At 39.2% G+C, this 26,735-nt stretch overlaps 1 protein-coding gene across 1 annotated transcript in view; it reads left to right on the forward strand.

The window, feature by feature from the left end:
* The window catches only part of LOC307135121 (NLR family CARD domain-containing protein 3-like), a gene marked incomplete at its 3' end in the record, with an annotated part of 233,210 nt that overhangs the window by 93,768 nt on the left and 112,707 nt on the right, over nt 1–26,735 (forward strand). The gene's annotated exons all lie outside the window — the stretch shown is intronic.

The raw sequence follows: 26,735 nt of genomic DNA on the forward strand, positions 1-26,735 counted from the left end.
GAGCGAAAGTTAGACATCTTAATCTTTAAATAATGTTTCCATCCTTCATGGCCAGTGCGAGTTCCTTTTTCCCTCAAGCAAGGGTGGGCATTTATCAGGGCTTCAGCTGCCTGATCAAGCTGACTATCAGTGGGGTATGCTGCATACTTAAATATCTCCTCAGCCATGCCTTCAAGGATGTCCGATCTTAGTTTTGGTGGTGGAATAAGTAGCATTCCACTGTTGCTGAACTCTGTGTCAGCTCTCTGAAGCTGAATTTCAGCAGAACAAGAAAATCGAGGAACAACAAAAACCTGAGGCCAAGAACTGGTTCTTGACTCCGGCGATGTAAATATAACAGTCTCAGTGCTGCTGCAAAACGAGTCATCAGATATGTTGAGTTCCTGGACAATAGAACAAGGGTTAACATCTCTCATGTCAGGAGTATCAGAGCTACAAGTTGAACTGGGCGAAGGAACAGGAATGGTGCAGCAGGTAGGTGCATCAGGTGCAGTCTCTTGAATGCTGGAGTCTTCAGTTGATAGAAAAATCAATTTCAATGTATCCCTGTCTTCAATTTGACTGATTGACATGAGATTCATGTATTCATTTCCAAAGTCCTTATCTTTGTACTGGAGTCTGAACTTTTGCTTCACCCCAAAAACAGTCATTATTTCAAGGACAAGGTCATCCACAGACTTTGGGATTCCTGTCTTAAGTGCAAGTTTCCTTGCATCGTCATCCCCACCAAAAACAATCCTCAGAATGGCCGGACTTGACATTTTTCTCTCCTTTTCTAAAAGAGGGAATAAAGCAGAAAAGGCATAAATCATTAATTAATATGAATAATTATTACTATTAATTAGTATTAATAAATAATTAATGCACAACATTAAAGAAACACTACGAATTTTTGGGACTTTATCTTATTCACCGTATCCCCCAGAGTTAGAGGAGTCCATACACACAATTCTCATCTCTGTCCGTGCCATAACTCTGTCTGACGCCCCCGCCGCTAGCCTAGCTTAGCACAAAGACTGGAGGTAAACGGCTCCATCTAATCCGACGCTTAATAAGAGACAAAATAACACTAACATTTTCCCATTTACATGTTGTGATTTGTATAGTTACATTCTGTATTAAGACCAATGGAAAATTAAGTTTAGATTTTCTAGGCCGATATGGCGAGGAACTATACTCTCATTCCGGCATGATAATTAAGGAGCTTTGCTGCCGTACCACTGGAGGAGCGGAGCAATGATATTACGCAGCACTTTATAATAGGCTAACTTCCGTCATCATAACCAAAATGACAACCTGCTTGCACAGACATTGTGCTGGGGACTATTTTCAGGCGCTGCGTAATATCATGGCACCGCTGCACCCGTGGTACGGCAGCAAAGCTCCTTGATTATTAAGCCGGAATGAGAGTATAGTTCCTAGCTTTATCAGTCCAGAAAATCACACCTTTTAATTTTTCATTTGCCTTAGTACACGATTTAACTATACACATCACAACATGTAAATAGAAAAAGGCTGGCGTTATTTTCTCACTTATTGAGCAGTGTATTAAATGGAGCCGTTTACCTCCAGTCTTTGTGCTAAGCTAGGCTAGCAGTGGGTGCGGCAGACAGAGATATGGCATGCACGGAGATGAGAATGGTATGTATGGACTTATCTAACTCTGGGGGTTACGGTGATTAAGCTAAAGTCTCAAAAAGTCGGCGTGTTCCTTTAAATAAATAAAAAAACACTTAAAAAACGTAAAAACACTTTACCTTAGATAGTGATGTGCCTCTTCAGCGTTACCATCCGTCTCCCTCCAACTATATAATCATACAGTGGATAAACATCAGTTAGCTGTTCAAGATCAACCAAGGCAACCTCTCTACCAGGAGAGACAGTCAACTGAAAAGCTCTAAAATGTTCTTGATACCATGCACACAGTATCTTCACAACAAAATTCAAACTGCTCTTGACGATACACATTTGAAGAATTTCAGCAAACTCTGGCAGGCCACCAGATGACCCAAATGAAATGAGCATTCCAGTTCTATAGTTGATCCCATTGTTTGTGACATTTTTTGCAAGATGGACCTCATTAATTCCTGGGTATTTCTGTCTCAAACCTGCTACTACTTCCTTGTTTAACACATCCACAGGAAGTGTGGAGACACGTGTAACTTCTAGTGTGGACTTCTTAAGCCTACAGGAATGGATTTGATAAGCAATCATTTGCTGGTGTCTGGTAGCCAGTGTGAGCATTATGTTTCTGAAACAATTTGTGTGGCGAGCAACTTTCTTAAAGAAACTATGCTTCGCCTCAAACCTCATAGTCCACTGCCCAACAAGAGGTCCAAAATTTTTTATCATTTGTGGATAGTGTTCCACATAATGATGTTTTGGTAACAGTTGTGCTGGGAAAAGTTTGACAAATCTGTGTCTGTGCTCTATAATTTTGCAGTTTAAGTAGGCTATCGTTTCTTCGTTTTGAATAGGGGCAACAGCAAGCTCAACAATTTCTTTCAAATCAAGAAGTACAAGCCAGGCTGGCTCACCCTCTGGTATCAAGTCTCCAATAATGAATGGAAGCAATCTCAGTAAGTTCCAATTTTCATGTGCATTACCTCCAATGCTCCTCTTTGAGGCATAGGTACATGGAATAATGTGAGGTCTGTTGGTTCTATCACCCCACTTGTAGGGAAAGTTCAAGATCAATGTGTTCAGAGTATCAAGAGACAGATACTTCTTGGAAACAAATTCTTTTAAACACAGTGCAAGTTCCACTGGCACAATGCCCTCAAATAGGTCGTGCACAATATCAGGAGGGTAGCCTTGAGTTACATGAAAGTAGGATAATTTCTCTGTTAACACACACCCCCTTTTTACTCCACAAATTATGGCAGAATTTTCCCTTGCAGATGTAACATGTGCCTCGTGAATTTCCTTTGTTCTAAGGGCAAAATCCCCAGTCTGAACAGATTCAGCCTGGATCTCCAACCTCTTCCCTACACAAAACCTGCAAAAGTACTCACCAGAGAAGCTTTCTATGAAGCCTGCTAAACTGTGGGCCCCTAGATTATCTGCAATGACAGACTGGACTGTACCTTTTACAAACCGCCCAAGTTCTGGAACATAAACTCCATGACTCTCTAAAGTAATCAATTCCTGCAAAAGGGGCTCTAAAATTGTGTCATATCCATATGATTTTACATGTTCAGTCTTGCATAAAACTGCCAAATAGATAGATGAAAGTGTTGAATTGCATCCAGGTGGCAAGTTATTCAAAATCCAATAGACCCCGCAAAGTTTGTGTTTCTTGCGTGAGGTTCCCAGGGGGTTACAGAGCTCAAAATCATCAATGTACAATGACAAAGATATTTTCAATTCGTCTCCACAAAAAAAAGAATTATCCTTGCAATAAAGACCATCTCTTATGGACCTATACTGCTGTTCTTTCTCTACCCCTGAAACAGTTGTCTGTCTCTTGTGGTCAACAGTAACACAATTTAAAATATTACTGCAACTAAACAGCAGCTGTAGAGAAGGTAAAATAGGTATATACTGATAGGTCTTTTTAGTCTTTTGATCAAGAATAAACTCAACAGGATCTACAACACTTACATGTTCCTTGTAGAACTGCTTCCGCTTAAAAGCTGTGGCAAGGGGACCACCTTTTTCTATGGCTTTAACCAAGGGATTTGACCTGCCCACTGCTTCAGTAAGCTCTTGAATGACAGACTCATCAACTTCTAAGTTGTGATTTGTAAGAATGTCAGAAATGATGCTACAAGTGACTGGAATTGATGCTGAGGTTAATGAATAATGTAGTTCTTGAAGTAATTCATCAACTGCTGTGGCTGGGACATGCAAAATATTTTCCAACTTTAATAAAACAAGGGCAATGTTCAGCACACTTGCCTCAGAAATATCTTCATCATCATTATCATCACTGCATGATTCTAACAAAGATTCTGTTGGACATGAGGGAAAATCAGTAGGAGGACTGGCTGACTTCTGACAGTCTGCTGTGATTGTGACAACATCTAATTTAAAGTCAGTTAGAACATGTGGATTGTGCTTCCTATTTTTGTGTGTATGAAAGGTATTATAAATGTTACTTTTAAATGCACATCCTTTAAACACACAAGTCACAGTTTCATGTTTACGCAAATGTTCATTTAGATGACTGAAATAATCTCTTTCATTTGACTCGATGCATGCACACAGCTGACATGAGAATGTGGCTGACTGTTCTTGTTTTGGAGATGACTGATCATGGTGGGCACGGTATATGTGTCTTAGAAGGTTATTCCATGATTTAAAAGTGCAAGGACAATTACTGTATACACAAGGATGCCTGAACCTTGCCCCAAAATGTCCATGTTTAAGCTTAGAATGTTTCAATAGCTCATACCTACTAGATACTTCTATGCCACACACTTTACATTGCCACATAGCCAAACTCCCATATCTGAAACCCAAAAAGAGAGAGAACAACAGGCATCAACACCTTTGCAAAAGAAATTAAACAAGTCAATTGTAATTAGTACCACTTGAGGTTGTATTAGTTAACATTAGTTAATGCATTAGTTAACATGAACTAATAATGAACTTCACTTATAAATCATTTTTATTTGTCTTTGTTAATGTTAATTTCTAAAATCGTGTTAATGCACTGTGAACTAACATGAACAAATCGTGAATAGCTGTATTTTTATTGACTAATGTTAACAAAGATTAACTTATGCTGAACAGAGGTGTTGTTCATGGTTAGTTCATGTTAACTAATGCATTAACTAATGTTAACTAATACAACCTTATTGTAAAGTGCTACCATTTAATTTTATTTCAAAGCAAAAAAATACACATACCATAATTGAGTAATTGTGCCACACTGGAACAAGAAATGTTGGTATAGTGTCACATCGATGAGGTCTCTGAAATAGCAAAGGCAATATAACGTTAGTTTGATTAGTTTATAATAAAATTACAACCCCTGAAAATAAAGTATATTCCACTTAATGGATGGACACACATTCTATAAACCATTGCATGTAAATACTCCCTTTCACGGACGATTTAATGTCTGTGCAACTTTTTGGCATAATCAAAATATATTTCTAGCAATGTAAGTTAACTTTACATCGAAATGACAACACGTTTTAAAAATGACGCACATATAACGTTTGTCAGTAGGCCTATATCATAAAATGATCAAAGTAACAAATATTATTAAGAGTTTTGCTTTAAAAAATAAATCCAATATACAATATACACTTTTACATGTATAAAACTTTCGATTGATTATGTTTGAGTGACGTTTTGGCCTATTAACGTTAAAATCAAACTGTAAGATGCACATGGAGACGCAGCCGAAAACAGATCATTCCTCTCAAGTGCAGCCATGACAAAACTAAGTCAAGATCGATATCAAATCATAAAAATCGTTTTTGTTTAAGTCTAAGAAATTTATAAATATAGAAAATATCTTACCTTGTCGAATATTTCACATCTGTTCACCCAAATCACAGAACAGATGCTGAGTGCTGAATGGCGCCTCCACCGGCTTGCCGCCTTCCTTGAGTTTTTTTTTTTTTTTTTTAAAGGCGCATGCGCAACTAATGTGCATTTGCCACATATGGAAACAATTCAAGTATAGTGTATGTAATTTGATCAGGTTGGACTTGGATCCATTATATTCATGTTGTGTAAGACTAATTTAGATCAATAATGCTTATTTTATAAATTTTTAAATATGTTTTATTTGAATTGATTGCTTAAATTCAATTACTGGCAAGAATCATTTTTTTGAGTGTGTGATCTACTAACATCAGCAGTAGATGAAGCCCTCAGGAGTGAGAATGGACGGCTGGATCTGTTCCTGCGGTTCCTGCTGGGCGTCTCTCTGGAGTCCAATCAGAGACTCTTACAGGATCTACTGACACACACACACAGAAAAGCTCATGGGACATCAGAGAAACCATACAGTACATTCAAGAGAAGATCAAAGGTGGACATGGACTCTCAGCTAAACTCTCAGATGAACTCTCAGCTGATCAATCCATCAATCTGTTCCTCTGTCTGCTGGAAGTGAAAGATCAGACTCTGTCCAGAGAGATTCAGGAGTTTGTGAAATCAGACAAACACTCAGGGAAGGAACTCTCTCCTGGTCACTGCTCAACAATCGCCTACATGCTTCAGATCTCAGAGGAGCCGCTGGATGAGCTGAACCTCAGGAAATACAACACATCAGCTGAGGGCAGAAGAAGACTGATACCAGCTATGATCTACTGCACAAAAGCTCTGTGAGTGTTAATTATTCACTAATGAAGAATCATGTTTAATAATGAATAGGGCTGCAACTAACGATTATTTTAATAATCGATGAATCTGATTTTTTTTTTTAAACATTCATTTCCAATCCTTTATTCAAGAAAAGAACTGACAGTGCAAATTCACAGTGCAAAAAATCTTCAGAAAGTGCACAGGTTGCCAAAATAAATCTATAAATCTTTTTATATATATATATATATATATATATATATATATATATATATATATATATATATATATATATATATATATATATATATATATATATAAAGAAAAATACTAATCAGAAAACTTAACAGGATGTTAGAACTTGTTCTCTACACTACACTCAGACGCACACACTCACAAACAAAATTAATGGGTTTAGTTAAAATGTAATGCATTAAGAATTTCTCTAAAATGTCCAAACCCATTATATACTCCTGGAGAAAACATCTACTGTATTAACTTATTAATATGAATTATATTAAATCCAGACATAGATTTAACTGCTGTGACATTAAAAAATATTATGTAACAATTAAATAAAACTACTCCTCCTAAAGAAGAACACAATGTCTTATTTTCAATGAATGATATGCATTATATATAACAACATTCCTTATAGATGAAATACTTAATGTATAATAAATATAATGAATTCTTATTAAAATTTAAAGTGGTGATTTTTCTCTGTCTTGTGTTGTTTGATTAATATTAAGAGCACAAATGGAAGCAGGTTAATGGACTGCTGTCACTTTAAGACCGAATGCTGTCTCGTTTTTGTCTGTGAAAAATGTTTTTTTTTGACAAATTATTTGTCAACGAAATTAACATAGCAACAGATTGAAAAATGAATGGGCCAAAAAAGGCAAGTGAATAAAAACGTGTCTTTAGTCTTGCAAACTATACCACCCCTGCTTTACTACTGTTATTAACAAGCTAACGCTAACTTGTCATGCTTGTCAAGCTGAATAACGAGTAAACACCAGAAGAGCTACTGGAGGGACGTCACGCTCCTCACTTCCAAACGGAACAAAAGTTACTATTTTGTAGTGACTAAAGCTGCCTTCACGTGCTATCGGAAATTTGATGATTCCGACTTCTGAAGTCGTGATTACAAGCGCATTGCATTCAAGTTTCAAAACGTGAGGGCGTTCATGTGCAATGTTTACCTAGGAAACTCGTATTTACGATAATTCCGAGAGCAGGTGAAGGCAGCATTAACGTTCCCCTGCTGTTGAACTCCCTTCCTCCTCATCAAGGACTCAAAGATGTTTTTGTTTTAGGTGCTGAAATACCACCGTGGTGCTCCTGTGTCATGTCGCGTCGCTTTTGCTAAAATTAACACACTCTATTTATTAATGGCGCTTTTCGACTGGTACGCTCGGCTTGGTTTGCTTTTCCGCTGTGTGGTACGACGGGTACAGCTCGGCTCGCCCGCTTCCACTCTGCTTTGCGCTCAACCGTGCTTTCTTTATACTCAAACATCTGAGGGGCATAATAGTCGCGCGACACAACGAATCGATAATGAAATTCGTTGCCAACTTTTTTAATTATCGATTTTTATCGATTCGTTGTTGCAGCCCTAATAATGAATCAGCACCATTTGCTAAATGAGAGGTTTTCTCCTGAATAACAAGCTCAGAGTCTTAAAGGGCTCATGACGTGCCTTCTCATTATTTTAATGTGGAAATGAAGCAGTCAGTCAAGTTAACATTATTTAGGAAATGGATTTACACTCTAATCAAAACTTATATGACAAACCTGATAAATGTAACCATTTAAAAGTGCTTAACTGTATCAGTATAACTACAATGCGTTAATTGATTCCCTGTCTTATTCTGCCCTCTTGTGGCGGATATTGGAATGAAAACAACGCTTAACGTATTATGTTGAAATAACGACTTAATATCTTGAAATAACGAGTTATTATGTTGAAATAACGAGTTATGTTGAAATAACGACTTATGCTGCGTTCCAAGCAGGTTTTAGAGCCCGTAAGTAACAACTTCAAACCACGACTTGCGACTTTGTAGCGTTCCAGGCAAAGTCACGCCAAACTGCCTGAGCGCAAGGAATTGTGTGGTAGTTAGATGTAAACAAAGCATGGAGGACCGTCCAGGGTGTATGCTCATTTACAATCATTTCTATCGCCAAAGGTGCTTACTCCTTGCTTATTTGAGAGAAACGGAGGAGAAAAACAGCGCAGATGGCAAGAAAAGCTGGTATACCTTTTATTTTACGTTATTTGCATATTTGTTTCATAAACACTGCATCCGTAGGGAATGCCATTGTTGCTTCGCGGGCTATGTGACGTCAACTCGTAACTGGGAGTACATCGATCTAGTACGAGTTCACGGGTGGGAAATCACAGGTTTGGCTGCCAATCCAGTCCACTTTCACGGGTAGAAGGTTGGAAAAACACGGGTTACAGGTTGCCTGGAACGCGGCATAAATATCTTGAACTAACGAGATATTATGTTGAAATAACGACTTAATATCTTGAAATAACGAGTTATTATGTTGAAATAACGACTTAATATCTTGAAATAACGAGTTATTATGTTTAAATAACGTGTTATTATGTTGAAATAACGACTTAATATCTTGAAATAACGTGTTATGTTGAAATAACGACTTAATATCTTGAAATAACGAGTTATGTTGAAATAACGACTTAATATCTTGAAATGACGAGTTATTATGTTGAAATAACGACTTAATATCTTGAAATAACGAGTTATTATGTTGAAATAACGAGTTATGTTGAAATAACGACTTAATATCTTGAAATAACGAGTTATGTTGAAATAACGAGTTATGTTGAAATAACGACTTAATATCTTGAAATAACGAGTTATTATGTTGAAATAACGAGTTATTATGTTGAAATAACGAGTTATTATGTTGAAATAATGACTTAATATCTTGAAATAACGAGTTATGTTGAAATAACGAGTTATGTTGAAATAACGACTTAATATCTTGAAATAACGAGTTATTATGTTGAAATAACGAGTTATTATGTTGAAATAACGAGTTATGTTGAAATAACGACTTAATATCTTGAAATAACGAGTTATGTTGAAATAACGAGATAAGTTTTCTTTTTTTTTCCCTCCCACCACAAGGATTTTTTTTTTTTTTTTTTTTTCACCATGCGGTTCAGGGCTTCTGTAAATTACAGAGAGCAGTGGTGAGACAGGAAAGAGCAACACAATAAAATAAAAAGGGGAAAGAGGGTTCAGCCTTTGTCCCTCATAATATGGCAGGAAGACACAAACTGAGCTGCCAAGTGGACACATCTCTCTTTTTCTCCTAAAATATAACAGAGTTTGTCGATGTGACTTGCTTGATGGAATTCGGGTAAAATTTTAGTAATTTGGGTGAAATATGTTTCTCTAATGTTGTTATATTTGCTGCACTGTGTGAGGAAGTGCAGCTCGTCCTCTATGACATCATCAGGGCAGTGTGAGCACAGTCTGAGCTCTCTCTCTCACACACACACACACACACACACACACACACACACACACACACACACACACACACACACACACACACTTGACTCCATCAGGGCAGTGTGAACACAGTCTGAGCTCTCACACACACACACACACATGAGCTCGGGTCACTGCGCTCCGGTGCCGGTTCTGCTCCTGACACCGCAGGGCTTCAGCCTGGTATGAGCTCGGGTCACTGCGCTCCGGTGCCGGTTCTGCTCCTGAAACCGCAGGGCTTCAGCCTGGTATGAGCTCGGGTCACTGCACTTCAGGTGCCGGTTCTGCTCCTGACACTGCAGGGCTTCAGCCTGGTATGAGCTTGGGTCACTGCACTTCAGGTGCCGGTTCTGCTCCTGACACCGCAGGGCTTCAGCCTGGTATGAGCTCGGGTCACTGCGCTTCAGGTGCTGGTTCTGCTCCTGACCCTGCAGGGATTCAGCCTGGTATGAGCTCGAGTCACTGCGCTCTGGTGCCGGTTCTGCTCCTGATACCGCAGGGCTTCAGCCTGGTATGAGCTCGGGTCACTGCACTTCAGGTGCCGGTTCTGCTCCTGACACCGCAGGGCTTCAGCCTGGTATGAGCTCGGGTCACTGCGCTTCAGGTGCCTGTTCTGCTCCTGACCCCGCAGGGCTTCAGCCTGGTATGAGCTTGGGTCACTGCGCTCCGGTGCCGGTTCTGCTCCTGATACCGCAGGGCTTCAGCCTGGTATGAGCTCGGGTCACTGCGCTTCAGCTGCTGGTTCTGCTCCTGACCCCGCAGGGCTTCAGCCTGGTATGAGCTTGGGTCACTGCGCTTCAGGTGCCGGTTCTGCTCCTGACCCCGCAGGGCTTCAGCCTGGTATGAGCTCGGGTCACTGCGCTTCAGGTGCCGGTTCTGCTCCTGACCCCGCAGGGCTTCAGCCTGGTATGAGCTCGGGTCACTGCGCTTCAGGTGCCGGTTCTGCTCCTGACACCGCAGGGCTTCAGCCTGGTATGAGCTTGGGTCACTGCGCTTCAGGTGCCGGTTCTGCTCCTGACACCGCAGGGCTTAAGCCTGGTATGAGCTCGGGTCACTGCGCTTCAGGTGCTGGTTCTGCTCCTGACACCGCAGGGATTCATCCTGGTATGAGCTCGGGTCACTGCGCTCCGGTGCCGGTTCTGCTCCTGACACCGCAGGGCTTCAGCCTGGTATGAGCTTGGGTCACTGCGCTTCAGGTGCCTGTTCTGCTCCTGACCCCGCAGGGCTTCAGCCTGGTATGAGCTTGGGTCACTGCGCTTCAGGTGCCGGTTCTGCTCCTGACACCGCAGGGCTTCAGCCTGGTATGAGCTTGGGTCACTGCGCTTCAGGTGCCTGTTCTGCTCCTGACACCGCAGGGCTTCAGCCTGGTATGAGCTCGGGTCACTGCACTTCAGGTGCCGGTTCTGCTCCTGACACCGCAGGGCTTCAGCCTGGTATGAGCTCGGGTCACTGCACTTCAGGTGCTGGTTCTGCTCGCTGACCCCGCAGGGCTTCAGCCTGGTATGAGCTCGGGTCACTGCGCTCCGGTGCCGGTTCTGCCGGTAAAATAATGAAAAATCATTATTTTAGTTTTTGCAAGGTTAATTTTAAGAGCCCAAGTCTGACTGAATGTGTCAAGGATGTCAAGGAGCTGTTGTAGTCCTTCTTTTGTTTTAGACAGAATGAATAAATCCTCTGCAAAGAGGAGACATTTGATTTCTGATTCAGTCATTGGGCCGGGGGCAGTCGAGTTATTTAACTCTTTGGCTAATTCATTTATATAAATGTTAAATAGACTGGGGCTCAATGGACAACCTTGTCTGACTCCTCGTTTTTGAGGGAAAAAATCTGTTCGTTTGTTCCCTATTTTTACAGCACACGTGTTATTTTTGTACATGGTGTTGATCAAATCAAATGTTTTCCCTCCAATCCCATTTTCCAGTAGTTTTAGGAAGAGCCTTTCTCTCTCTCTCTCTCTGGGCAGCCAGTTCTGTCTGTATCTGCCCGTCTCTATGGTCAGTGTGTGATTGCTCAGTGTCTCTCTCTCTCTCTCTCTCTCTCTCTCTCTCTCTCTCTCTCTCTCTCTCTCTCTCTCTCTCTCTCTCTCTGTGCGCATGCGTGAGCGTCTGAGCTGAACGGGTGTGGAGTGTGGAGTGAGTGCGAGAGCGCTGGCCTGCGGGCTGTGTGAGTTTCTATCTTTTCTTCTTTTCTTTGGCAGAGTTGTTTGGTGTATTAGTGGAGGTTTGCTGGAGTTAGGGAGAGTGTTCAGCGTGTGCTGTCGGTGATGGCAGCAGCGGAGAGCGTGCAGCTTGATAAGCTGACGCGACGGAATGGCATTAAAGTCTTCTCCGCGGAGCGCTGCTCTATAGAGGACTGCAGCATAGCAGTTGCTCAAGTTGTGGGGTATAAGAGCATCTTGTCGGCATCTAGGATGAACAGTGCTTTTGTTTTGTTTCTAGATGACGTGAACAAGGTGAATGAGATAGTTGCTAGTGGAATTGTGTTGAATGATTCGTATACACCGGTAATGCCTTTGATTCAACCGGCGAAAAAGATCTTGTTATCGAATGTTCCACCTTTTATAAAGGATGAAGTGATCCAAAAAGAACTGGCCAGGCACGGAAAAGTTGTTTCGCAGTTTAAAAAAATCACCTTAAATTGCAAATCGTCACAGTTGAAGCATGTTGTTTCTTTCCGGCGGCAGGTGTATATGATTCTGAACAATGAGAGTACGGAGTTGAATCTCGCAATAAAGTTTAGAATTGATGATTTTGACTATGTGATTTATGTTACATCAGAGACAATGAAGTGTTTTAAATGTGGACAAGGAGGACATCTTGCTCGTGAGTGTCCTGGGAATGTGGAACACGATGCAGTAGGCCTACGGAATGATACTGAAGGTGAGGGACAGCAAGATAATGTGGAGAATGGAAATCAGGAAAAAGGAGGGGAAGTGCTTGAGAGTGGTGAACAAACTAATCAAAGAGAAACTGTAAATGGGACTGATGAGGAAGAGGTAGGAGAAGGGGAAATTGAAAAAGTAAATGATGCTGCTGGCCCTTATGTGAATGTAGAAGTTTCAGGAGACATTGATATGGTGGAGGATGACAATCTGTTTAAAACACCGACTTTAAAGAGAAAAACAAGTGGAAAAAGTAGAGGAAAAAAAGCTAGGAGAGAGCAGGTTCAAGAAGATCAGACAAAAGAAAAAATGGTTGAAGAAACCATGTCTGACTTTGAACACAATAACTCCGATGATTCTGTGACAGGAAGTGAGTGTGAATCTGTAAGTTCAGTTGACTCAGTCTCTCAAAGAAGATCTGGGAGGAGTGCTTACACTCTTGAAAAAATTAAATCTTTTTTGCAGAACACAAAAGGCATGAAGGGAGTTCAAGTACAAGAGTTTTTTCCTGATACTGAAATGTTCATAGAGGCTGCACGAATGTCAATGAAAGAAATTGGTTTAGGGGGTCTCACAGAACAGGAAGTATACAGGTTAAAGAAATTAGTTCAAAAGGTTAGATCCAAAAGATTAAATGATGAAAAGGAAGTGTTTTAATTTTTCTTTTTTCTTTGTCATTTTCTTGTTTTTGTTTTGCACAGTTTCTTTTTTTTCTCATTTATTTATGAGTAATTTAAGACTGGGCAGCCTGAACATGAATGGTGCAAGGGACTTTAGGAAAAGAGCAATGCTTTATGAGTTGATAAGACAAAAAAAGATTGATGTTATGTTTCTTCAAGAAACACACAGTGATATAAAAAATGAAAGTGAATGGATGATGGAATGGGAAGGAAAGGTGATAGTGAGCCATAAGACCACCACTAGTGGAGGTGTAGCAATTTTATTAAGGAAAAATATAATTCCAGTCTCATGTGAAGTAGAGCATGTAGTCGGGGGACAGTTGCTGAAATTACGGCTTGAGTTTGAACATTTTTCTGTTGTATTTATAAATGTGTATGCCCCAGTACTGGGAAGTGAAAGAGTGATGTTTTTAAACAAAGTTAGAGATATTGTGAAGAATTGTAAATCTGAAGAGTTTTTATTTCTAGGGGGTGATTTTAATTGTACAGAAGATGATACAATTGATAGAAATCACAAAGAACCGCATATGCCTTCGCAGTGTGTTTTAAAACAAATTCTGAAAGAATGTGAATTGTATGACATTTGGAGGGTTCTCAATAAAACACAGAGGCAGTATACATGGACACAAGTGAGGGACAATTATGTGACAATGGCTAGACTAGACAGGTGGTATTGTTTTAAACATCATTTTAATATAATTAAACAATGTGCAATTTCTCCAGTGGGTTTCTCAGATCATGGTTTAGTCAGTTGTAATGTATTTGTCAATAATGTAAAGCCAAGAAGTGCTTATTGGCATTTTAATACGGTTTTATTGCAAGATAATTTTTTTTGTGAGGTGTTTGGCTATTTTTGGCAACAGTTTAAGAACAAGAAGTCATCGTTTGATTCTTTACAACAATGGTGGGACTGTGCAAAAATAGAGATACAGCAACTGTGCCGTATGTATACACTCAATGTTTCGAGAGACATTTCCCGATCCCTGAAAGATCTAGAGAAAGAGATAATTGAAATGCAAAATTTAATGGAATCTGTTAGAGACAGAGAATGTGTCAAAATTTTAAAGGATAAAAAGAAAATTTTAGATGATTTGTTGGGGGTTAAAGCACAGGGTGCTCTGGTACGCTCGCGTTTTCAGAGTGTAGCACAGATGGATGGCCCAACCAGTTTCTTTTTTGGACTTGAAAAGAAAAATGGTCAAAATAGAACCATGCATTCCTTGCTATCTGAATCAGGTACAGAAATTATAGAGGCTAAGGAAATAAGAAAAAGAGCGGTAGGTTTTTATTCCGAGTTATATAAGAGTGGTCACGTGGAGGTGAAGGATATAGCCAGTAAGTTTTATGTGAGTCTGCCTAAAGTTTCGGACGAAGCAAACACTGAGCTGGAAAAACCTTTTACGAAAGGTGAGCTGTATAACGCCCTAAAGAGTATGGAGTGTGGGAAAACTCCAGGGATCGACGGAATTCCTGTTGAGTTTTATAAATCACTCTGGGCAGTTTTGGGTGATGATCTTCTGGAGGTGATTAATGACAGCTTGACCAGAGGGTCGCTGCCGACAAGCTGCCGGAGAGCAGTGATCACCCTGTTACCGAAAAAAGGAGACCTCAGAAACATAAAGAACTGGCGACCTGTGTCACTCTTATGCTCTGATATAAAAATCTTATCTAAAGCCTTAGCAGTTAGGTTGAGAGAAGTGATTGGTGGGGTCATACATATAGACCAGACATTTTGTGTTCCCAATAGATCGATTTTTGACAACATTCATTTAATTCGAGATATTTTGGATGTCTCTGGATCATTGGGTTTAGATTTTGGCCTTATTTCCTTAGACCAGGAAAAAGCCTTTGACCGGGTTGAGCATAAGTACCTCTGGAAGACTATGAGTGAGTTTGGTTTCAGCCCGGGTTTTATTAAAATGATTGGGGTGTTGTATGCAAACATTGAGAGTATACTCAAAATTAATGGAGGGTTGAGTGTTCCTTTTAAAATTACAAGAGGTATAAGACAAGGGTGTGCACTTTCTGGCATGTTGTATGCTTTAGCCATTGAACCTCTGTTGTTAAGGATTAGGGCAAACATTGATGGGTGGAGTATACCGCAATCTGAGTGTAAATTTAAGTTATCAGCTTATGCTGACGATATTGTGGTTATGATAAAAAATCAAGAAGAAGTAAACACCTTACAGGAAATTTTAAATGAGTTTGGTCAATTGTCTTCAGCTAAAGTAAACTGGTGTAAGAGTGAAGCCATTGTAGGCGGAAGATGGGAAGGTAGATGCCTTCCTAAACTACCAGCTGGACTTGAGTGGAAGAAAAATGGTTTTAAATATTTGGGTGTTTATCTTGGAGATGATTCAATGTTAAAAAAAAACTGGGAAGGGGTTTTGGAAAAAACGAAAGGACGTCTGGAAAAATGGAGATGGTTGTGGCCAAAAATGTCCTTTAGAGGACGTGTGACAATTATTAATAATCTGGTGGCTTCGACGTTCTGGCATCGTTTGGCTTGTATTGAGCCGCCAAGTGGACTTCTTGCAAAACTGCAGACTGTGATAGTGGATTTTTTCTGGACTAAACTTCACTGGATACCGCAGAGTGTTCTCTATCTTCCTAGAGAGGAAGGGGGACAAGGACTGATACACCTGGTCAGCAGAGGAGCAACCTTTCGCTTACAGTTCATTCAAAGACTTTTAACAGGTCCAGAGGATCTGGTTTGGAGAAACGTTGCTGGATCTATTTTAAGACAAGCTGGAGGTCTGGGTTTGGATTTCACTTTGTTTTTAATGGATTCTAACAGGATTCCACTGAATGGACTGACACCTTTTTATAAGGGGATTTTTAGAGTGTGGAGTTTTTTTGAAAAGAGAAGAGGGGTTTCTGAGTCTTCTCTATTTTGGTTATTAGAAGAACCAACTGTGTTTGGAGGCAGGTTGGATGTATCTAATGAAATTGCATGTGGGTTTGAAAATGTAATGTGTATTTCAAAAAAGTTTAAGTTTTGTGATCTGATAGCTGAGGGAGGTACTGATTTAAATAATTCGCAAGGGGTAGCATCTGGTCTAAAATTAAAGTCGGAAAGATTGTCAAGAAAATTGTTGGAGGTTTTAAAACAGAGACTTACGATGGAAGAAAAGTTTCTACTTGTGAGTTATGGGGAAGGGAAAGTTTCCCCAAACAATAAAGATCCTTTTCCTGAAGTTTTATTTACTCCTGATCTTAAAGGAGCTAATGGGGGGATGTTGGAGAATTTGGAAGATTTAAGTATTCACGAGGCTGACCGTAAGAAATTGTATCGAAACTGTGTTAAAGTTTTAAATAAGAAAGTTTTAAATGGAAGAGTAGACACTGTTTGGAGAGACAAATTTGGCTTGGATCGGAGTATAAAACCGGTGTGGAGAGTGTTGTATAAACCTCCTTTGGGAAAAAGAGTGGGGGATCTTCAATGGAGGGTTTTACACGGGGCAGTTGCTGTCAATGCTTTTATAAGTGTTATTAATCCCAATGTGTCTAGTGGGTGTCCTTTTTGTAAAGAAAGAGAGACAATCTTTCATTGTTTTATGGAGTGTTCAAGGTTGGGTTATTTTTTTGATTTTCTTGAATTGTTGTTTAATAAGTTAAATGAAGGTTTTACTGTTCAGAGTTTTATTTTTGGTTACCGGTATGTAGCAAAAAAAAGAATAAAATGTCAACTTTTAAATTTCATTTTGGGTGAAGCAAAAATGGCAATATATTTAAGCAGGAAGAACAAAATTAAAGGGTCAGAAGGATGTGAGGTTGTGTCTATTTTAAAAAACAGAATAAAATCAAGAGTGTGGATTGATTTTAAATTTTATAAGATGATGAAGGAATTGACGTTTTTTTCAAATCAGTGGTGTTATAATGATGCAGTTTGCTCTGTTGTAGATGATCTTTTAATTTTTTCTTGTGTGCTACAATAAGTATCTCTAATGTGATGTGTATTTTTGTGGTTATATTTATATTGGAATTGTGTTGTAATGTATAAGAATTGTAAAATAAATGTTTTGTTAAAATTCAAAAATTCTCTCTCTCTCTCTCTCTCTCTCTCTCTCTCTCTCTCTCTCTCTCTCTCTCTCTCTCTCTCTCTCTCTCTCTCTCTCTCTGGGCAGCCAGTTCTGTCTGTATCTGCCCGTCTCTATGGTCAGTGTGTGATTGCTCAGTCTCTCTCTCTCTCTCTCTCTCTCTCTCTCTCTCTCTCTCTCTCTCTCTCTCTCTCTCTCTGGGCAGCCAGTTCTGTCTGTATCTGCCCGTCTCTATGGTCAGTGTGTGATTGCTCCGTGTCTCTCTCTCTCTCTCTCTCTGTCTCTCTCTCTCTCTCTCTGTGTGTGTGAGCGCATGTGCGGAGTGACTGGGAGGAGCGTCTGTGAGCGTGAGTTGTGCCCGCTGTGGCTTGAAAGTGCGTTTTCTATTTTCTAACTTTATTTCTATCTTTCTTGTGTATCAATTAATTGTTGGTAAGAATAGAGCCTCCTTTTCTTGTGTTTCTGTTTTTCGTGGGTCGCCAGTGACCAGTGTTTTGAACTGGGAGGCATGGCGGCTCCAGGTTTCAAAATGTTTGATACACTCACGCGTCGTCACGCAATTAAAGTGTTATCGTCTTTAACCCTAACCCTAAGCGTAGACGAGTGTAGTATTGCGGTAGGCAACATTGTTGGACACGATAATGTGGTTGCAGCTTCAAGAATGAACAATGCTATTGTTTTATTTCTGAGCTCTGTAGCTAAGGCAAATGAGGTAGTAGAGAAGGGTTTGGATGTAAACGGCTTGTTTACTCCCGTTCTTCCTCTCTCTACGCCTGCTAGAAAGGTGACAATATCAAATGTTCCACCTTTTATTACTGACGAAATGTTGAAAAGAGAATTGGGTCGATATGGGAAGTTGATATCACCAATTAAAAAAATGCTGATTGGGACCAAATCAGAGCTCGTAAAACATGTTGTGTCTTTCAGGCGTTATGTTTACGTGATCTTAAACAATCACAGTATGGATCTAAATCTTTCGCTTAATTTTAAGGTTGAGGATTTTGATTATACTGTGTTTGTGTCAACTGATTCAATGCGTTGTTTTGGTTGTGGAAAAACAGGACACACTGTTCGAACTTGTCCCATAAAGGGAACAAGTAAACCTAATGAGAGTAGGCTTACAAATCGCGACAGTCGCGCCGATAAGCCTAATGAGGAAGTGCAAACTACCACTGCTGCGGGAGAAGGTCCGGCTGGACCGACTCCGTCAGCAGAGGTAAGAGAGAAACATGATGGTGCACAGGCCCAGAGCGAAATGCCAACTGTTTCTAGTGATATCTTTACTGAATCATTTGAAAATTTAAGCAGCGAAGCTTTTTTTCAAAATCGCACTGAAGGCTCTAAAACAGAAGCACAAGCCTCCACTGCTGTGGGAGCGGGTTCAGTTGGACCGGCTCCCACAGCAGTGGAAGGAGAGCAAAATCATGATGAGGCAGAAGGTCAGGGTAATATTGACAAAGAACCCCATGAAAGCAAAGGAACAACTTGTTTTGAAAGTGAGGAGGCCAATATGCAAGTAGATCATGGCGCAAGCCTTGTTGAGTTTAAAAAACCCATCAAAAGAAAAATTAGCCTAAAGATAAAGTATGCAAAAAAATCAGGAAATGAGCCTGTAGCGACTGATATGGATGAGCCTGCATATGAGAGTGACTGCTCAGATTCGGGTGCTTCCATTTGCTCACAAGGAAGTGCGCCGCTTTTTGTGCCGATTCAGTGGTCTATAGGTTATGGTGTGAGTGAAATTAAATTATTTCTCAAGATCACCAAAAACATGAAGAATGTTCAAGTTGTCGATTATTTTCCCGATCTTGAGAATTTTACTAAAGTCACGAGGTGCTTTATGAGTGAACGTAAATTTACTCAGAAAGAAGTGTACCGACTTAAAAAGTTCCTAACAAAGGTCAATCCTACACTGACGAATAATGATGATATGGCCTAGACGAATGCGTTGTATTGAGCGCTTTTCCTTTTTTGTAACATGCCTTTTCTTTTTTCTTCTCATGAATACATTTAATATAGCTACTCTTAATTTAAATGGAGCAAGGGGGAGTCAAAAGAGGGCAGGACTTTTTGAATTGGTAAAGCAGAGAAAGATAGATGTCTTGCTTGCACAAGAAACACATAGTGATGCATTTAATGCAATTGAGTGGGAAAAAGAGTGGAATGGGCTTGCTATATTAAGTCATAATACCACCCTTAGTGGGGGTGTGGCCATTTTGTTCTCCCATAGTTTTATCCCACATTCTTATACAGTGGAAGAGGTTTTGAAAGGTAGAATTTTAAAAGTGAGAGCACTTTTTGAGAATTCTGTTTTTATTTTCATCTGTGTATATGCTCCAACATCAACATTAGATAGAATGTGTTTTTTGGACGCACTTGGTACAACTTTGGAGAAGTGCTGCAGTGAAGAATATTTGTTTTTGGGTGGTGATTTTAATTGTACAGAGAAAGACATAGACCGGAATCATCTTGAACCTCACATGCCTTCACGCAGAAAATTGGTACAACTTATTGAAATGCAGGATTTATGTGATGTGTGGAGAAATTTGCATAGGAATGTGTCACAGTATAAATGGACTCACGTATATGCTAACTCTGTATCTCTTGCGAGGCTGGACCGACTGTATGCTTTTAAACACCACTTAAGCATTTTTAGGAATTGCTGTATTGTTCCAGTTAGTTTTTCAGACCATAGTTTAGTATCATGTTCCATCTTTATTAATTCTATTAGGTCTAAAAGTGCTTACTGGCACTTTAATACTTCTTTGCTGAGTGATAATCATTTTAAAAATGTGTTCAGTTATTTTTGGGGTTCTTTTAGAGCTGAGAAGAATACTTTTGAATCATTACAAAGTTGGTGGGAGTATGGTAAGATACAGATAAAACAACTATGCCAGCAATACACTTACAATGTCACTAAAGATACAGTACAGGATATGAAAATTTTGGAAAATGACATTTTGCATTTTCAGAATTTGGCACAGTTTTCTAATAACCAAGACCTATTGGATAAGCTTTTTAAACAGAAAACTAAATTGTCTGACCTGCTAGGGTTAAAAACACAAGGGGCTTTGGTCCGATCACGTTACCAAAGTGTGAATGAGATGGATGCGCCCTCTAAGTATTTTTTTAATCTTGAGAAAAAGAATGGACAAAAACGAATGATTCATAATTTAAAATCTGAAACTGGTGCTTTACTGTCAGATCCCGATGACATTCGTAAGAGGGCTTTCAGTTTTTATGCTACACTCTATACTAGTGAGTATAGAGAGGATATGGTTGCTGAACAGAGTTTTTTTGAGGGGCTTCCTCAAGTATCAGATCTTTCTAATGAGATGCTCTGTGGGGTGATAACCCTGGAAGAAGTGCAAGAGGCGCTCCAAAGCATGGAGACTGGGAAAGCGCCTGGATTGGACGGACTCCCAATGGACTTTTATAAGTCATTTTGGACCGATTTGAAGGAGGATTTGCTTGAGGTGCTTAATGACAGTTTAGCCGGAGGGCTGTTGCCAGTGAGCTGCCGTAGAGCTGTCCTTACCCTTCTGCCCAAAAAGGGAGATCTAAGTGACATAAGGTCATGGCGTCAAGTGTCGTTACTTGCCTCAGAGTACAAGCTGCTCTCTAAAGTACTGGCCACCCGGTTGGGTAAGGTCATGGAAGAAGTTATCCATCCTGACCAGTCCTATTGTGTTCCTGGCAGGACAATTTTTGATAATATATCGTTGATTAGAGACATTTTAGATGCATCCAAGGTCTTTGGTCTAAATACAGCTTTTATCTCTATTGACCAGGAGAAAGCTTTTGATAGGGTGGAGCATTCCTATCTTTGGAAAACTCTGAATGCATTTGGTTTTAGCTCTATTTTTATAGATAAAATAAAAGTACTGTATAAGGACATTGAAAGTATGCTCAAAATTAACGGTGGCTTATGCTCTCCCTTTAAGGTGCTAAGAGGGGTGAGACAAGGATGTTCTTTGTCAGGTATTCTTTATAGTTTTGCGATTGAGCCTTTATTACAAAAATTTAGGAGTACTTTAAAAGGGATATCCATTCCAAATTGTAATGATACCTTTTGCCTTTCAGCTTATGCTGATGATGTGATTTTGATGATTAATGGCCAGTGTGATGTGGATACTTTGGTTGAAGTGTCTAAGGTTTTTGAAACTGTCTCTTCAGCCAGAATTAACTGGTCAAAAAGTGATGCCTTTCATGTTGGGAAATGGGAGGAGGGTTTACCAACTTTGCCAGGTGGTTTAACATGGAAAAAAGATGGCCTTAAATATCTAGGTATTTTTCTTGGAGATGACTGTTATGTGCAAAAGAACTGGGAGGGGATTGTTGACAAAGTGAAAGGGCGTTTGGATAAATGGAGGTGGCTTAAACCCCAAATGTCATACAGAGGGCGCACACTAGTGATCAATAATTTGGTGGCCTCTTTTTTATGGCATAGATTAGCATGTGTTGACCCTCCTTTACATTTGCTTGCAAAAGTTCAATCTTTGTTATTGGATTTTTTTTGGGATAAAATGCATTGGGTTCCTCAAGGTGTTCTTTATCTGCCAAGAGAAGAAGGAGGACAAGGCTTAGTTCATGTACAAAGTAGAACGGCAGCTTTTCGCATGCAATTTCTTCAAAAATTACTGACTGACCAAAAAGACTTGAGATGGAAACCCGTGGCTATTGCGATTCTAAGAACTGTTGGAGAAATGGGTATGGACAAACCTCTGTTTTTCATGGATCCCAAGAGACTGAATACCTCACAGCTGCCAATTTTCTATATAAATCTGTTCAAAGTGTGGGGTTTATTTAAGGTGCAGAAAGTTGTGAGAACAACCTCTGTGTTTTGGCTTTTAAAAGAGCCTCTGGTTTATGGGACACGGGTAGACCTAACATGTAACAGTAATGCAATGTCTGAAGTTCTTCTAAAGTCACGCCTGTTCACTTTTGGGCAACTATTAAATGTAGCTGGCGTTGATTTTCAAAACTGCGAAAATGTAGCAAGTGTTTTAAATATTAGGTCAAAACGTGTTGTCTCTCAGTTGTTGCAGAGATGTTGTAATTCACTTACAGCAGAGGAGAAGATGTTGTTAAAGGGATACTTTGAGAGGAGAATTATAGCAAATGAAAGTGACCCTTTTCCTAATCTTATGTTAACTCCAGAGTTTGGTGATAATACTGGTCTTTTCTTAGATGACATTGAACCTCTGTCTTTGTATGGGAATTGTGGTAGAGTGTTTTACAATGTTTGTGTTAAAATTTTTCATCAGAGAGGTTTAAAACAGAAGGTTGACACTCCTTGGCGCACTGTACTTGGGTTGGGTAATGAGGTAAAACCAGAGTGGAGAGCACTGTACAAGCCACCGTTAGCCAAAAGAATTGGGGACCTGCAATGGCGAATTATACATGGAATCATAGCTGTGAATGCGTTTATTTTTGTTTTAAATCGAGAGACGAGTCAAAATTGTCCATTTTGTTTTGAAAGAGAAACTGTGTTTCATGCTTTTATGTATTGTCCAAGATTGGTGGAATTGTTTAATGCATTGAAAAGACTTTTTCTTTGTTTCAATGAGGTATTTTCAGATAAGATTTTTATTTTTGGCTTTCGTTATGTCAAAAAACGCAGAACTGTTTGCCATTTGTTGAATTTCATTCTAGGTCAAGCTAAAATGGCCATTTATTTGAGCAGAAAGAACAAAGTTGAAAATGGGCAAAACCAGGATGTTGTAATGGTTTTTGCAGCTCTGATTAAATCTAGACTGCAAATAGACTTTCACTTTTACAAAGCAACTGAAAATGTAATAATGTTTGAAAGTATTTGGTGTGTAAATGGAGCTTTATGCTCAGTTGTAAATGATGAACTGAATCTTTCACACTTGTAGTGTGTGTTTTTTTAATCTAGTGTGATTTATTCACACTTATGACAATGTTTTTTATTCTTTTGAATTTTTGTAATAAACAGTTTTTGAAAATTCAAAAAAAATTCTCTCTCTCTCTCTCTCTCTCTCTCTCTCTCTCTCTCTCTCTCTCTCTCTCTCTCTCTCTCTCTCTCTCTCTCTCTCTCTCTGGGCAGCCAGTTCTGTCTGTATCTGCCCATCTCTATGGTCAGTGTGTGATTGCTCCGTGTCTCTCTCTCTCTCTCTCTCTCTCTCTCTCTCTCTCTCTCTCTCTCTCTCTCTCTCTCTCTGGGCAGCCAGTTCTGTCTGTATCTGCCCGTCTCTATGGTCAGTGATTGCTCCGTGTCTCTCTCTCTCTCTCTCTCTCTCTCTCTCTCTCTCTCTCTCTCTCACTCTCTCTCACTTCCGGTGTGATTCCGGTGTCAGGATATCTCTAAACACTGTTGAAAAGGCCAATGAACTAGTTGAAACTGGGATAGTTGTTGATGGTTTATTTACCCCCGTGTTGCAACTTTATACACCTTCAAAGAAAGTTACATTATCTAATGTACCACCGTTCTTAAGTGATGAGATATTAGCTAAAGCTTTGTCTCGTTATGGAAAACTGGTCTCGCCCATTAAAAAGATCCCTATCAGCAGTGAGTCGCATTTACTAAAACATGTTGTCTCGTTTAGGCGTTTCGTTTACATGATTATGAATGACGATGATGATGTAGATGTGTCTCTGCATTTTCGGGCTGATGAGTACGATTACATTATTTACGTAACGACTAACAAAATGAAATGTTTTAATTGTGGGCAGTCTGGTCATTTAATCCGTGCGTGTCCCGCAAAAAAGTCAAACAACTCAGCTGATGCTGACGTAGTCCCTGTCAGAAACGATGTGGTAGTTAGCGCTGAATACGATGGAGCAGGACCGTCAGATGAAGCTCCGGGTGTTTCAGGGGTACGAGCAGTGAAGAGCACAAGTGATGATGTTTTACATGTGATCACGGTGACTGATGCTAAAGAGTTGGCGTGTGAAAATACAGTTTCAGATGTAGAGGTCTCTAATGTTCAGGCGGGGGCAGCCGTTATTGGGACAGATAGGCATCTAAATGGAGATTTCAATAGTGACCTGCAATCTACTGTGAGAAACAGATGTGATGATACTCGAATGGAATCAGGGCAAACTGATTTTAAAGTCCCGTTAAAAAGGAAGAAGTCTGGTAAAGATCTGATTATTAAACATGCTAAGACAGCAGATAAAACTGTGTTAAGTGATCAGGATGAAATGGAAAGTGATTGTGAATCATCTGATTCAAGTGTTAGTCTTTCTCAGAGTGAGTTTTCTGGACGTCATTATGAGGTTGATGACATTAAACTGTTCCTTAGAGCTACAAAAAAATAAGAGAGGAGTGTGCGTCAATGAATATTTTCCTGATGTGAAGCAGTTTGTCGAGAAAACGAAGTGCTGGTTTTGAATTTAAGAGCCTGATGGCCTGGGGGAAGAAACTCCTCCTGAGTCTCTCAGTTTTTGCCATCAGACTACGGAAGCGCTTACCAGATGGCAGCAAAGTAAAAAGATGGTTACTGGGGTGGATTGAGTCTTTAATAATTTTAACAGCTCTGCTTTTGCAGCGTTTGAGGCGTTATTAACAAGACACCAGTTTTTACTTGATTAAGAGAACAAAATGTTTAAAACCAAATGCGTTACGTTAGGCTGCAGGTAAAAAACTTTGTTTTATAACGTTTTTATTTCTGTGCATTACACAAAATATTTTTTTGCCTAATACTGAAAGTATTGTCAGTAGTACAGTGTCTGTTTCTTAACTAAAAAGAAAAAAAAATGCTTCTATAGTATTCCTTATAGTATTCCTCCTGAACACTTTCCATATATGGCGCTCATCTCACTGTATCATAGCGTCATACTTTTGTATCATTTTTGTAAAGTTTTAGCCTGGTCGCTATTCACTGCCATTATATGGAGGAGCGCGTGCAGGACGTTTTTTTTCTTTTGCTTTTTTCTTTGTTAGCAAGTGTATTACAGCTATTTTACTTATCTGCATGATGTTGCATACAGTTTTGCACAATAAATGTTCTCAAATCTACATTCAACATTTCTTTCTTTTTAAAAAAAAATGTTTTGGCTTTCCTTAGGGTATATGTAGCCTGGTCTGAAATGGTTCTATTATAATTTATATATCGCAATATATATAGTTATCGCAAGAGGATGCAATATGGATTTTAGGCCATATCGCCCATCCCTATCTTAGTGACAGCAGCCTAATATTCCTGCTGCTGTTGTGCCATTAATGTTATTAAAACAACAAAATACAGCTTTAACAAAGATAATCTATTTTTAATTTCTACAGTGAACACAATAGTGTTATTGTACATTTAGGCCTAATTATTACATTTCTGTACCTGAATACTACTGTTAGACATTGTAACTTTGTTATATAGCATTTATCTATGCTTGAAATTTGTGTATTTGTTCTTATTTTATTACTGACTGTTCACTTGTCTTTAATAATGTTTTAACTTTATTAGTTAGGCTAGTAGTTTTTGCTGTGGTGTTGAAATACTTAAAGCTTTAAACTGTTAGCCTTCACCCCCGCTTTTGAAAAAATCTTAAGAAATGGCATAATCAGACTAAAACCGTTACAGTTAATGATTCCTGTGCACTAAAATCATAAGTATGGCGTCATTTGAAAGCAGACACGTGGCAGTTTACTGCAAATTCAAAATTATAATTATTTTCATAATCAAAAATAGCTATAATAAGCTTCAAAGTTTTGTAAAGTTATTAGAAATATATTTGTATGAAATATCTTTATGAAAATAAAATTGAAGTTGGCATTTTAGCAATCTAGAAGTGCACTACAGCTGAAGCCACATGTCTGACCATGTTATATTTCAAATCTGAAGATAAATCTAAAATTCTGAATTTTATTAAATGTTTTTCAAGATCATGTCATATGATTTTATTTTGAGACTTCTCTAAAATGTTAACTGATGTTTATTGCCATCTCTTCTGAGCTACCATTCAGTTTATTGTCTCTATTGTTTTGAGGTGCAAACTGCCCATTCAGTTTCAGTCTCCCCAGAACACTTTCACACCTCTCTGGCCAGGTTATGGCTCTTATTAAATTATTCTTTTGTATTCATTGTAATCACTGACGACTCTCTATTCAAACTGTTCTATTCAAACCTCATTTATGATCAAACTTCTCACTTCACCTTCTAAAGTGCCTCAAATGCCGTTGTTGACAATATAAACATTTCAGTTGGTTTTTCATTTCAGTCTATTCAAAATTATTAATAAAAATAACGTGTTTGCCCAGGTGGCAGGTGCATTGGCTAGCTAGCATGTTAGCTTAGCACACAATCAAAATACAATAAAGATTAAAACCATGTTTGTTCTCCAAAATTACTTTATATCACAAGTGGGATGTTTTAAA

This window comes from Gobio gobio (assembly GCF_949357685.1).
Source record: "Gobio gobio genome assembly, chromosome: 12".
Classification (NCBI taxonomy): domain Eukaryota; kingdom Metazoa; phylum Chordata; class Actinopteri; order Cypriniformes; family Gobionidae; genus Gobio; species Gobio gobio.